The sequence below is a fragment of the Rhinolophus sinicus genome, linkage group LG02 (genome assembly GCF_036562045.2).
Source record: "Rhinolophus sinicus isolate RSC01 linkage group LG02, ASM3656204v1, whole genome shotgun sequence".
NCBI lineage: Eukaryota > Metazoa > Chordata > Mammalia > Chiroptera > Rhinolophidae > Rhinolophus > Rhinolophus sinicus.
In genome coordinates this window covers 135434296-135447995 of record NC_133752.1, presented here as the reverse complement: position 1 = coordinate 135447995, position 13700 = coordinate 135434296, and the positions used below count along the sequence as shown (strand labels likewise).

Sequence of the window (13700 nt, the reverse complement as noted above, 5' to 3'; positions counted from 1 at the left end):
GTGTTCTAGGTAGAGTCACATGTTAAGGTATCATGTAGTTTCTTTCGAAGAAATACATTTTATGTCATGGCCAGAATGTGAGTAGCATGTTTGTATACAAAACAAAATAAAAAAAAAAATTACTATTACTCAATATAGTGTGGGAGTGTATACAAGAGGAAGTGAGGTGGGGGGAGGGAGAAGCACTAACTCTAGGGAGAAGGTGTGTGTGATAAAGTTTCTAGAAACAATACATACTCCATAGGCTGTGCACTTCTATTTTGTTAAAATAAAAAACAAAACAGCAAATGCCATAGATTGTAATGCCCCAATATTGATTTTAAAACCATACAGACCAGCCTATTTATTTAGTCTTAATGATAGCACATAGTGTTTTGTTGTCGAGAAAGAAACATCGAAATTCTAAACTTTTTTTTTTTTTTTTAAATAAGGCTGTATTATTTATAATTGATGTCCTGGGAGAGTATGTCTTCCCTTTCCCTCTGCTTCGCTAATCATTCTTAACCACCAGTGCAAGGAATTGAAATTGTAAGGGAGCTTTTTTTTTGATAAGTGTTAATTTATGCCGAAAATTCCCAGGACACAACCGAGTACAGGTTTCCCTCACTATTTGAAAGTAGAGTGTTTCCATGAAACCTTTTGTATGATGAAAACATGTAAAGCGAAGAGGCAATTACCATTAACTTAGGTGGAAAAAAATTTTGAGGGTTCCTAGACCCAAAAAAATAACCTATCAAATTATAGCAAGTAACACACAAAACTTAAAATAACACTAACATGTAATAAAAGCAGGAATGATATAAATACTACTCCATGCTTTGCACACCTATCAGTGCACTCAAGCAAGAGTCTTTCCATTTTATATCCATTACTGGATGCCGACTAAAAGAGACCACTTTTCTACTAGCAGAGCCAATAGTTACTTCGGCAGCTTTCAAGATTCTTTTTCCCTGAGTGTACATAGTATGAATGGTGGATGCAGGCAAGTTCAATGCGTACACACTGTCTTTGTTTCATTAACTGTGGTTGAAACGCTTAATATGTGCAGTTTTATGGTAAGTTTAACACCCTTACAAAAGATCTCTTAGGCTATTTTGAAACCAGAGGGCACATCTTGCTAACGGATGCACAAAATAAATCGAGATAAAGCACAGATGCTCACAGACATAGTTCAAAGCTATGGCAGCTTGATGCTGAGATGCTGAGTGTGGTTGCCGGGAAGGAGCTTGGCGGGGCTACTCTCACTGCTCAGGGTGCACGCTGCCTCTGTGACAGCTCATTGCAAAACAAATGCTGTGTGCTAGTTTTACTTTTTTGTCTCTTTTTGTAAAAGTGAAAATCCTCTTCAATTTCTTTTGATTAGCAAACAGGTACAGCAGGTCCTCGAATGTTGTTTTTTTCAATGTCATTTCATTGTAACATTGATGAGATGCTGTAGGAACCCAACTCTTGTTTATGTCAATTAGCCTGTGGTAAAATTGGTTTGTTCCACATAGTTTCACCACATTTCCAAGAACCTATTTGCAATGTTAAGGGAGGACTTAATATACTAAAGCAGGTCTTTAGTAAAAATGAAGTGATGTAACATGAACTTTCAAAAAGCAGGGTATACTTTTACTTAGAAGACTAGTCTGTGTACGCGTATTTAGACCTTTGGGAAACTTGAAATCAGTCTGTTGAGTCTCCTCCATAAAGCAGTAAGGCATGTTTTTGGTCTTTGGGGATAATTTCTTCCAAGGAATTTTCACTTTCTCCAAATAACTGGGGACATTAATGTAGCAAGGCCACATTTCCTGGGTAATGTGTACTGATAGTTAAGTAATTGCCTTTTTCTTTTACAGTAAGTGTGTTACTTTTACTACGTGATAGGCATTGTGGGGATCAATAACTTTGCAATTTAGAAAGAAAATATTCCTACAAAATATTTTCTGATTAATGACATGTTAAAAATCAGATTCTCTTGAGTATAAAGAACTGAGGTTAATAAGTTTTATTCCATAGTGTCAGGAACTAAAGTGTTCCAAATTAAAGTATTTTCCAGCAAAGGAAAATTAGTAATTCCAACTCTAATAATTTTGTTGTAAATTTTAAGAAATTAATGGAATACTTTAATGTATGTATGTGTACTTATCTATGTCTATATTATTGAGAGAGAGAGAAGTATTTCAAATATCCAGAAAAAGTACAGAAACTATTTTGATAAACACCCGTATATGTACTCTATTAAATCTTAACATTTCTTCCCTGACTTCTCAGTGTGTATGAAATAGCGTATGAAATAGCCATCACTTGAGGTGATGTAGGTTAATCATGAATGAATGCTAATTAATAAGCTGTGCTATGCTTAGCTTACTCAGTTCTCTTAGACCAAATGTAGCATATTCTTCTGATTGATCCCTTAACGTGCCAGGTTTCTTATTAATGTGTAGCAGTGAACCTTCCCCCTTTGTCCTCTTATCTGAGATAACTTTGGAAGAATGGAACACATTTCTTAAATGAGCAGCCTGGATTTACCATATGTTGCCGTGTAAATGCACTTCTGTGTATAATGCGCACCCACACTTTTGACCCAAACTTTCAGGGCAAAAAATCTTTCATTTTAATTTTTTAATTCAAATTTTTATTTGTTTACATTTAGGTGCTTGTTTTTTGTGTTATAAAGGAATTTTAGTGTTTATTTTTTAACATATTATGGTATAAGAAATTTTATGTAACAAATAATTACAAAACACAAGAACAGATACAAGGTACAATAAATTTTATGTACCAGTAACAAATTTATGATATTTACACATCATAGGAGGCCAAGAAGTCTTTGTCGTTGTAAGTTTGTCGTAAGTTCAACAAAACCAATTATCATATTCCAGGGTATTATTTTACATACAGATATCGTTATTGATGTCTAGATTTACACTTTTAACTCATAAGCATAAGTAAAAGATTTAAAAACATTTATATAGTTACGGAATTAGTACTACCCATATATGATGCACATCCTTATTTTTCCCTCACAAATTTGGGCATAAAAGTACGCATGATACACGGCAAAATATGTTACTCCTCTGGGGCAAATGTGATATTTGTAACTAATAATTCCAGTTTACTGCAGATTATAATAGTGAAAAAGAAAAAGTGAGATTTTGCGTCCTGGAGCACTCTGTCTGGTTTGGACAAGTTATTTAACCACTCTGCTTTGTTCATACCTTTCCCATAGGGAAGTTCTGAGAATTAAGTGAGCTAATACAAATATCTGGTATACAGCAGGTGCTCAGTAAAGGTGACTGTATTATCACTAGCCTTTTTTCAAGTGGTTGGACCTGCTGAAGTCTGATTTCCAAATGAGTGGGGGCATTTTGGCAAAAAATACGAGTTCTTTTTGTCCCCTTCTCCAAACAAAGCAGATTCTAACATTGTTTCATCACCCAACTCTTAGAACCTCTGGTGATTGTTTTCATTGTACTCTTGGTTTATTTTTGTGCCTGAGGTCTGATAGGCACATAACAAGTGCTTTGTGAACCTTAAACTAAGTGAAAATAAATTGTTCAGATGAAAGGTATGTGGATAAGTCAGTTTTGGGGCAATTCTAGAGAACTCTTGCCAGAACTGGTATCTTTGTTTTGGTCTTCAGAGACTATTAAATGTGATCACTGAGTCATACTTGCTTTTTTCTCTGTCCCCTGGCGATCTCTCTTAAGACCCTGAAGCTTGCCAGCCACAGAACGATTAAAACACAGAGCAGGCCTTAACCCAGGGGGAGTTTGTTTATTTAAAGAAAAATGATTAAGTTCAAACATCCCTACCATGTCATAGCTAGTCTGGTCATGTTAGAGTTAGTGAGTTCTTTTGATTCCTTCTGGTGGTCATGGTGCCTAAAGGTAACAGATACATTGGAAAGTAGTTAAACTTTGCCTGAGATTACTTGGAACTTTATAATTTCCAAAGAAATTCTTAAAGGAGTGGGAAGAAAGGGAATGCCATATATTTTTCTGTGTTTTTTTTTTTTTTAATGGGACTCATTTAATTAAACTCTCTAACCATTTCGTTCTAGTGATATGATATATATGATTTAAAAACAAAACAAAACTGGAAGAAGAACACCAAACCCACACTATGGTAGCTATATCTTCATTAATTCTTTGAAGTTGGGACCATAAAAATCCTTAAAAGGGACAGTATAGTTCTATAGCTATTTAGACACAAAGATATAAAAATTGATGACTTTTATGTTTCCAATGCTTGTCATCTCTGAAATTTATGACTTATTTCTAGCACATTCTCTGCCAGATAGGAATAGAGGCAGATGTTTTGGGCTTGCCTAGGGTAGGTACCAGGGCGTATCTCGTTGATGAGTAAAAACTGAGTCCTAAAGAAAGGGCAGGAGGAATTAGCCAGAGCGCTATCTGATGTCCCAGGCAGAGGGAAAAACAAGTCCCGAGGCCCTGGGAACATGCTTGCTGTGTTTAAGGGAAGAGACCAAAGTGGCTAGAATGGAGTGAACAAGAGGGAGAGTGGTAGGAAATGAGATTAGAAAGATGGGGAACAGAAATGTCAGATTATGGTCCTGAATGGCCTTTGTAAGGACTTCGGCTTTTAGACTGGTGAAGTGGACTCTGAGGGTTTGAGCAGAAGAATGACATGACCTTGCTTTTGAAAAGGACTCATCTGACTGACTTGTCGAAGTGAGCAAGGGGAGAGGCTGGGAGATCAGATAGGGAATTATTACAGTAATGCAGATGAGAAATAAGGTGGCTTGGGCCACGGCGGTGGGAGTGGAAGTGGTAAAGTGGTAATATTGCGGATATTATTTGAAACTGGAGCTCCCAGGATGAACACTTAATGGATAGTGATGAATACTTCTGCAAATAATTTCTGGTTGACCCGTTTTTAATGATGTTAAGATTAATCACGGGGTTCAAGTTTTGTCAACCTGATACATCCATTATAAAGTTTCCCGTCAACCTTTTACCTAATGGTTTTAACAACCATTGATCATTTTTTTAGATCCATTATTTCACTAGGGGTTACAAGATAGTGATTTTCTAATCCTATCATTTTTCTACATTTATTGTTTGGAATCCCATAAAAAAGAGCTTTCATTTATTGACTGCTTTGTTACCCCAAGGTATTTTTCATATAAGAAAGCCAGGACAAATGCGTGATTATTTATTTCCTTGTCTCAATTTTCAGATAATAAGGTACTACCCTAGCAACTTCCAAAAAGATGACAATTTTTAAAATATATTTAATGTTTCAGTCAATGACAATCATCAGTTTTGATACTCAAAATGTCATCATTTAATGTTCATTTGATCTTAAAACATACCTCCAAAGTAAAAACTATAAAACAGGGTATATTCTGAGAAGTCTGACTTCCTTTTGTCTTCTTCCACCCTGCTTTCTCTTTTCTATAGATAACCATTTATAAATGTTTTTGGCTTATCCTTCTGTTGCTTCTTTTTGAAAGAAAAAAAGTCTGTATTAATATTTGTATTTCCCCAATTTTTCATAAAAAGAATAGCATCTTGTGGGATACTGATTTAACTACTGGAGGAGAAGTAGGGAACCTCCTGGGTTCCTTGAGGGTTATTCTTGAGACCTATCAACTTTTCACTCCTTAGGAAAGATTTTCGCTTATATTCTTAGCTCTATTCACATCCAGCACCTCAAAGAACAGCCGTATTTAAAAAAGAAAAAGACCCCCCCACACACACACACACACATACACACCATTTGGCAATATTTAGCAAAATTGCATATCCAGCAGTTCCCCTTCCAGGAGTCTTTCCCAAAGGTTGCACTAATAGAATTACAAAGTGACACATATGCCTCTGTTCTGTTCCTTGAAGGTTGGCATCATGTTTTGATTATCTTTTAATTATGAGCTTTGTTTGTGGGGGAACAAAACAATAAAGATGTTGTTGGCATTAACATCAGTGGTGTATGTGTGGAAGAAATGGCATTTTGATACTTTGCCATTTAGAAATACTGTCAGGTTAAATATTTGATCAATTAAAGTTAAATAATCAATTTATTCATTCTTTCAGTAAATATTTACTGAGCACTTACCACACGGCAGTCATTGTCTTAGGTGCTTGAAAGGTATCAGTAAATAAAATCGACAAAAATCTCTGGAGCTTACTTTCTATAGCTGTGAGGAAGAAATAGACAAATAAGCATAACAAATTAAGCAAGTAAGTTGTTTTCAAATATGCAGTTTAAGGGCTTCTCTCTCTTCCTTTTTTCTTTTTCTGATCTGTAAATGGCATTCTTAGGAAATGCAAGACCCTGTGGGTGAAAGAGATTGAGGACTGAAGAAGTTGTAGATTTTTATACTCAGTACATCTAACATAACTGTGCAATTCCGGTCCTGTGGACCTGTATTCCATCCCTCCCACCTTACTCTGAGCCCTGTTACAGTTATTTTTATTAGGAATTACTCAAGAACTGTTTTCATAGTTCCCTCTAATCACTAAAATTTAGATAATTGTCCTTAAAGATTTTATGGTTTTGTTATAATACTATATTCTTAATTACTACATCTTTATTTCAGAAATGACCATTAAGAAGTAGATGCCCAGATGCAAAAGTGATGAAACAGTCAATTTGTCATAAAGTAAGATGCAGCTGTGGCTTTTCAACCAGATTAGTAAGTGCGGCCAACATTTTTTTTTTTTTAAACTTTATACTTATTTTATCTACTTTTAAAAACATTTAATAAGAAATGTAGTGGACATTTTTTAAAGTGTCAACTTGTATTTCTGTTTTTACTGTGGTTTGTAGTACAAATTTTAGCATATAGCTCTAGAAAATATATGATGTGTGTGCTGTACCTTTTAAGAAACATAAAGGTAATATTATAAAATCATAGCTTTAGAGGAAATACATGTAAAAGAGTCACAGTAATATCACTATCCAAACACAGCTACTCTTATAATTTTTGGATATTTGTTTTTCCTACCAGTCTTTGTTCTACACATTAAAAAAGCAAAACACAGTTTTGATCATAGTGTCGTAAAGAGTATCTTTCTTGTATGTCTTTTAAAATTAAATTTCTTTCAGATGTTTCTCCCTGGGGGGAAAATGTACATAGGCTTCAGTACAGGGTTTCTTATTGGGGTGACAAAAATATTCTGGAATTAGATGGTGGTGAGGGTTATATAACTTTGTGAACATAGTAAAAACCACTGAATTTTACATGTTAAAAGGATGAATTTTATAACTTGTGGGTTATATGTAAAAAGTACCCTTCAGAATATCAAATCTTGACTAGAGTAAAACCCAATTGAGTACTGGTGTTTTAGAATGTGAAAATGGGCCACACATTATTATGTACCTAGCAAAAATGATTTGATAGGTAGAATAATATATATATATATATATATTTTAAAATTTGATTAATTTTAAGCTCCAAATCAAGTTGTTTCAACCTAGTTGTGGAGGCTGTAGCTCACAGTGACCCATGCGGGAATCGAACCTGCAACCTTGGTGTTATGAGCATCGTGCTCTAACCAACTGAGCTAACCAGCCGCCCCGAATAATATTTTTGTAATGATAAAAACAATACATTTTATAGTAAATATTTTAATAAAAACAATAAAGTACTTTTATTATTAGAGTCTTACTGTCTCTTAAACTTTGGTAATACCAAATGTCATAATACTCTGTGCTATGTTAGCATTTTGTAACTTCATTTTCAAGAGACTTTCTGTTTTGAAACTAACATTTCAACTTTTCTACTTGAAATTTTTTTAGGAACAAAATTGTGTCTGTTTTTCTCAGAAGAGAATTCCACAAGGTAAGAAATTGTTAATATAGTAATAAAAAAAATATATAGTTGAATATAGTCTTGATTGCTCTTGATTTAAAAAAAAATCTTGTTGCCCCATATTTATTTCATGTCTTTTGATTATTACAAGATTCTCACAGATTTGTTAGTAAACCTTTACTACCTCAGAATTTGCCAGCAAGTTAGGATTAAAAGGGTATGATAAAGGGTATTGAAACACAAATACTACTTTTCATGGTTAGAGCTTATTCCTAGTATCCTTAGGAATGGGTTTGTCCGTTTTTGGAAAAGAGTTCTCTTTTTCCATGGGGGCCCATTCACCTTTTTACCTTAGTGGATGTTACCTAAATGACTTTGGGGAGTAGCGTTTTCATAGAAGCTCTCTTAGGGCTTTAAGTTAAAGGAAATTATTTAGCTATACTTCCACATATGGAAATTGTATAACTCCTATATTTAGTTTAAAAAGTAAAATGCTTTTTACCAGGTACTTAGTACAAGATTGAGTAACATCTAGTATTTAAAAAAAAAAATGCTGAATGATGATGACCTTTACAAATGGATCATCAATGATTTATATTATTATACTCTTTAGAGTTCTGAAGGATGAAATGTTTAAGTGAATAGATAGTAAAATCTTCTTATCGGTGTGCTTACCCTGTGCCAGGAACTTAAAATCAATTGCTTGGCAGCCTTAAGAAGTTACATTGGTTAAATTTTCTCAGGAACTTTTTGGTATATGTGGTAGTAGGCTTTCTCTGAAATACCAGTTTTCAAACTCAAGTACAGGAGTATTAACGATGTTCCTCGGTTTGTGCCATATACATCATCATTGGTTCATTAAAAGACTGTTTTCTGTTTTCTTCTATAACTAGTCCCGATATAAGTGACCTTTTCATGTGTTTGATATGTGTCCTTTTGTTTGTCTTATAAAAGACTTTATTATTTTATTTGCCGGTATTTTAATTATACACTAGGTCTTAAATCTAATTCTTGTAGTCCCCTCCACTTTCCTCTCTCCTTTTTTCCCTAATACTATGTTTCCCTGAAAATAAGACCTAGCCAGACAATCAGCTCTAATGCATCTTTTGGAGCAAAAATTAATGTAAGGCCCAACCTTATATTATATTGTATGATATCATATTTATTATATTATAAAGATCGGGTTTTATAGTAAAAGAAGACCGGATCTTATATTAATTTTTGCTCCAAAAGACGTATTAGAGTTGATTGTCCGGCTAGATCTTATTTTCAGGGAAACACGGTATCTGGCCATGTTGCTGAGTGTTCATCTAATTTGTTTCGTCCTACTAGTGCATTGTATTCTAGGTTGTTTATTAAAACTAAGCTGTTAAATTCCTTAAATGTACAAGGCACATTAAAGCATTTAAGAAAAGGCCAATTTGTGTTTCTTTATATTAGAATTGAAGTTAAAGAGTGTGAATTAGATGCTGTGGAATACTAGTGGAAATATAAACATCTGTTTAGAAGGCTGTCTAAGAGTCTGTTAGACTCTAAGAGTCTGTTAGAACAAGCAAAGGAAAGAATTGTGGGATCTAACAAAAGCATGTTTTCTTCTAGAAACAATTTATTAAAATGCTTAGGTCTCAGTGTTAGCCCACAAAAACTGAATAGTTGAAGGATACTGGTAATATTATGGAACATTTGTATTATCTATTATTAGTTTCTATATTGTATTACATTTGAACATTCATCTTCTTTTTTCTATCGCTTTCTTGAAGTAGAACCATATTCTGTGAATCTCTATCACAATCTGACACATTAAGAGCAGTACAAATGCAGGATTCCAAGTCTGGGGTGCAAAAACAGTTTCATCTAATAGTAGCACAAGCAACTTCTCTTGGATCCCCTAACTAGAAATTGTCAGAGTGGGAACTTCAGAAGCTCCAAGTCTGTGGTGCCACTAGTGAAGAGGAGAAAGGGGGAGAGACTCCTGTGAGAGGGTGGGAGCGGCCATGACATTAGGCGGGTAATAAAAGCAGTGATCACAGCAGCACGGGGCTTCCACCAGGTAGAAAAGCTAAAGTTACCTTATTGAGAGCAGCTTCTGTGTGTGAGAGGAGGATCTTAGGGGCACTTAGTTCTGGGGGCTAGGAGGAATGTGGAACCGATTCAGCAGTGGAATGGGGAAGGGGAAGGGAATTCACATCTGCTAAAAGTGAAGCCAAGGTTGAGACTTTTTGAAAGAAGTCGTCATTTATATGTCAACACTTTTTTATAAGGTCTTTGGTGGGAAGACAAGCAACTCTTGAAGTTGATACTGATTTGGTCCCATGCATTGTTAAACACTCCCCCCACTCTTTTTAAAAATAACAAATCAGAGAATTAAACATCAGGTAACATTAGTCCCTTTCTCCAGTTTCTTTAATTTTTGAGTATTTTGTATGGCATAGTAATTTCATTATTCTCACATTATGTTAACACATGGCATTAGCAAAATAGATAGTACTCTCATTTTACAAATGATGAAACCACTCGTGGAATTAGCTTTAGATTCTTTGTACTAATCTATACTGCTACCTTGTCAACTGATATTTTGTTCTGTATAGAAAATGTAATTACTGTAATTTAGTTTTAACTTGAAAGGTTTCTAGCCGGGAAGAATCTTACAGCCTGAGAAGTTTAAAAAACATACATACAAACAAAAATATAACCAATGTATAATGTAAGTGGTAGTCACTTAACCTTAAGGTTCACTAAAACAATTATTTTTTATTTATTAAGCATTTATTAAATTAGTATGGATTTTGTCTAACACTGTTACATAGAAAATAATTTCATAAATATTTCCAACTTAGAATTAGTGTCATAAATTTAGATACTTTTTAGTGTTAAACCTGCCAGTATACTTTCTTTAAAGATTAGATGTCTAATTTTGATGGATAGATGAGAATCCCTTTGTGAGTATGGAACAAGCAATTTGATCTCACATACTTCAGAATGTGGTAATCCCTTCCCCGCCCCCCAGATTATTTGTTTGTAGTATGACACTCAGGCAAACTGTATTACAAACCTGTGTCTTTTATCCCAAGAGACTTAATTTGATTCAGACCCATCTTTAGTGGTATAAGCATAATATCAAATTTGGTTTTGAGTAATCCAGTGCTATCCTAGGTCATTCTGTGTCTGGAGAGTCTTCAGATATACTAGCCATTTGGTTTCAATACCTAATTTACATTTGAGTGTGTGGGAAGATTGTGATAGATTTCACATGTAGGTAGGTGGTGGGATAAATCCATTGACTCATAGTCTGTTGAGTAGATTGGAGTTATAGGACTTTGAAGTTTAGCAATGTTTTTGTTTTTCAGAAATAGGTTCTGATGTTAAAAAGACAGGTCTTCTGATTTCGTATTGTATATTAAGGTTTCAGATGTTACAGTTTAGTTTAAGTAAATTTGAACTTTCAAAAATGTGGATAGCTTGATCGTTTTATGAAAGAATACGGTTATTTCAGATAACCTTTATGTTTCATGTTCTACTCTGCCTTAGAATCCATCTGAGCTGCCTTTATTTTATTTTTTTAGCCACTTGCTTTTAGATTTAAAAAAAAAAAAAAACCAAACCAAAAAACCAAACTCGGAATAGGTTGAAACTCGACACAACTTGCTGCCACAGAACAAAAGTGCTGATCAAGTTGAATCAACCCCTGTAATGTGCATTGAAAGGAAAACCTCTCTTCTCTCCCCCAATTTGAAGAACAAGCATTTTCCCTGCCAGAAAGGCTGACTTTAAATGGACCAGCTGTCCATATTAGGAGCAGAGGGTTGCTAGGGTGACCATGGCTGTTTGGAGAAGAATGCAGCTGAGAGGGCAAGTTCTTGATGTGTGAGCTGAGGGAAGGAATGTGGTGTGATTGTGCCTCGTTCCTCCTATCATGCTCACGGGGCTGTGTAGGCAGCGTGGAGAAACTCCAAGTCTGAGTGCTGCGACTTGTGTGGTTAAAATCATTTTGTTTTCATGTGAGCCAGAGGCTTACAGTTTAGATTAAACACATCTACTTTGTATGTATGTGCGTTTTTTGGTAAAGGGAAGGCTGTTTTGGTGGTGGATGGGATGAGTATGAATTTATTTTGCTTGATGGACATGTGCTTTCATATTGTAAAAAAATATTACCTTGGGATAAATGCTCTTTCCAATTCACCCCATTCAGCCATATATACCGTGTTAATAGTTTTCCAAGTGAATGATGTATTGTGCTTATTTCTTTGGCACTTTGAATTTTAGAATTATTTCAAAGTCCTAAGAATATGCTGTCTGTTTGCTCCATTTTCTTGCCTTTTTTTTTTTTAAAGTCCTTACTCTTTCCAGTGAGTAATAGAAATCTGATCTTAATACATTAGATGTTTCTTCCCTGAAGCATCCAAAGATACATTCTGGCTTTTAGTAAAATAATATTCAAGGAGGAATGGGAAGGGTCAAACCAACACCCCTACTTACCTGAAACCATATTTAGATTTTACCATGGGCATTGTTTCTAATATTTGAAATGAGATATAGACACATTGATATAGACACTTACTGAAACATGAAGTTTTTGGTGTGTTTTTATCCTTGTTAACAAATCCCTACAATAATGTGCTGATCTTAAATAAAGGCATATTTAATATAATCTACTTAAGATGTGAAGTAGTTAGAATATTGGCAGCTCTGTATTACATTAACATTTTTTCTTAATCAGATAGTCTACTTGCTTTGACATGATTGCTATTTGATTAATTCACAAAATATAGAGGGAAATTAAAAGATTAAAATGGTTTCATCTTTGAATTCAGTTGGTTATTTGGCATTTCTCATCTACACCTTGATAACTTCTGATGGCATTGGCTATCAACTAAAAGCTTCATGGTTTTGCTTTTTATGTTTAATTCTTAAATCTCCTAGTAATTGATTTTTGTGAGAGGTATAGGATACAGATTCACTCCATGTGGCTAATGGATTATCCCATCACTATTGAAATGAATAAATAATCCTCGCTGATAAGTACAATTCCCTGTCATAAATCAAGTTTTCATATATGGGTAGTTTTATTTCTATAGTCTCTGTACCATTGGTCTATTTTTCTACTCCTGAACCATTACTGTGCTATCTTAGATCTGCACATACTCCGTTTTGTTTCTTGTTCATGACATCAGAAGAAATGCTTTTAATTTTCGCCATTTAAAATGATACTTGTAGATTTTCTTTAGATGTCCTTTATCAAGTTTAAAGTCTTTTTTCCCAATATTACCTTGCTAGGAGTTTTAAGTCATGTTTGTTTAAAATCATAAACAGACATTGAACTCTGTCAAAAAAGGCTTTTGTATAATGAGCAATGATCAAAATTCTCCTTGGTCTGTTAATGTGGTCAGTTACATTGACTTTCAAATTTGGCTAACTGAGCATTCCTGGGATAAACCCAATTTAGTCATGATGGATTATCTTTATATATATATATTTTATATATATAAATTAATGGATTTGGTTTACTTACATTTTGCATAGGATTTTTACAACAATGTTCATGACTCAGATGGGCTTGTAATTTTTTTTTTCATGGTGTCCTGGTTGGTTGGGTCTTAAAAAAAAAATCTCTTTTTAATGATTAAAAATATTTTAATTGTAGCAAAATACAACTAACATAAAATTTACCACGTCACCCAGTTTTTAAGCTTACAGTTAAGTAATGTTAATTATATTCACATTGTTGTGCAGCCAGTTTCCAGAACAACTTCTCTTCTCCCTCCCTACAGCCCTTGGCAACCACCATTCTACTTTTTGTTTTTATGAGTTTGATTACTCTAGAAACCTCATGTAAGTGAGATTATACAAAAAGATAACTTTTTGTACCTGGCTTATTTCACTTAGCACCATATTTTCAAAGTTCATCCACGTTGTAGCAACGTTGTAGCATGTGTCA

General features: G+C 34.3%; 1 protein-coding gene across 5 annotated transcripts in view; it reads left to right on the top strand.

Moving 5' to 3' along the window:
* Positions 1-13700, top strand: part of FRS2 (fibroblast growth factor receptor substrate 2) — a 100884-nt gene that overhangs the window by 41166 nt on the left and 46018 nt on the right. For 2 of the 5 annotated variants that reach the window (XM_019748980.2, XM_019748978.2), the window contains exons 2-3: positions 6551-6646; positions 7753-7795. The exons of 2 other annotated variants lie outside the window; for them this stretch is intronic. The gene's annotated coding sequence lies outside the window, so the exon portion shown is untranslated. The remainder of the gene's footprint in view (positions 1-6550; positions 6647-7752; positions 7796-13700) is intronic. One more of the 5 variants, XM_074325431.1, reaches the window with a different exon arrangement.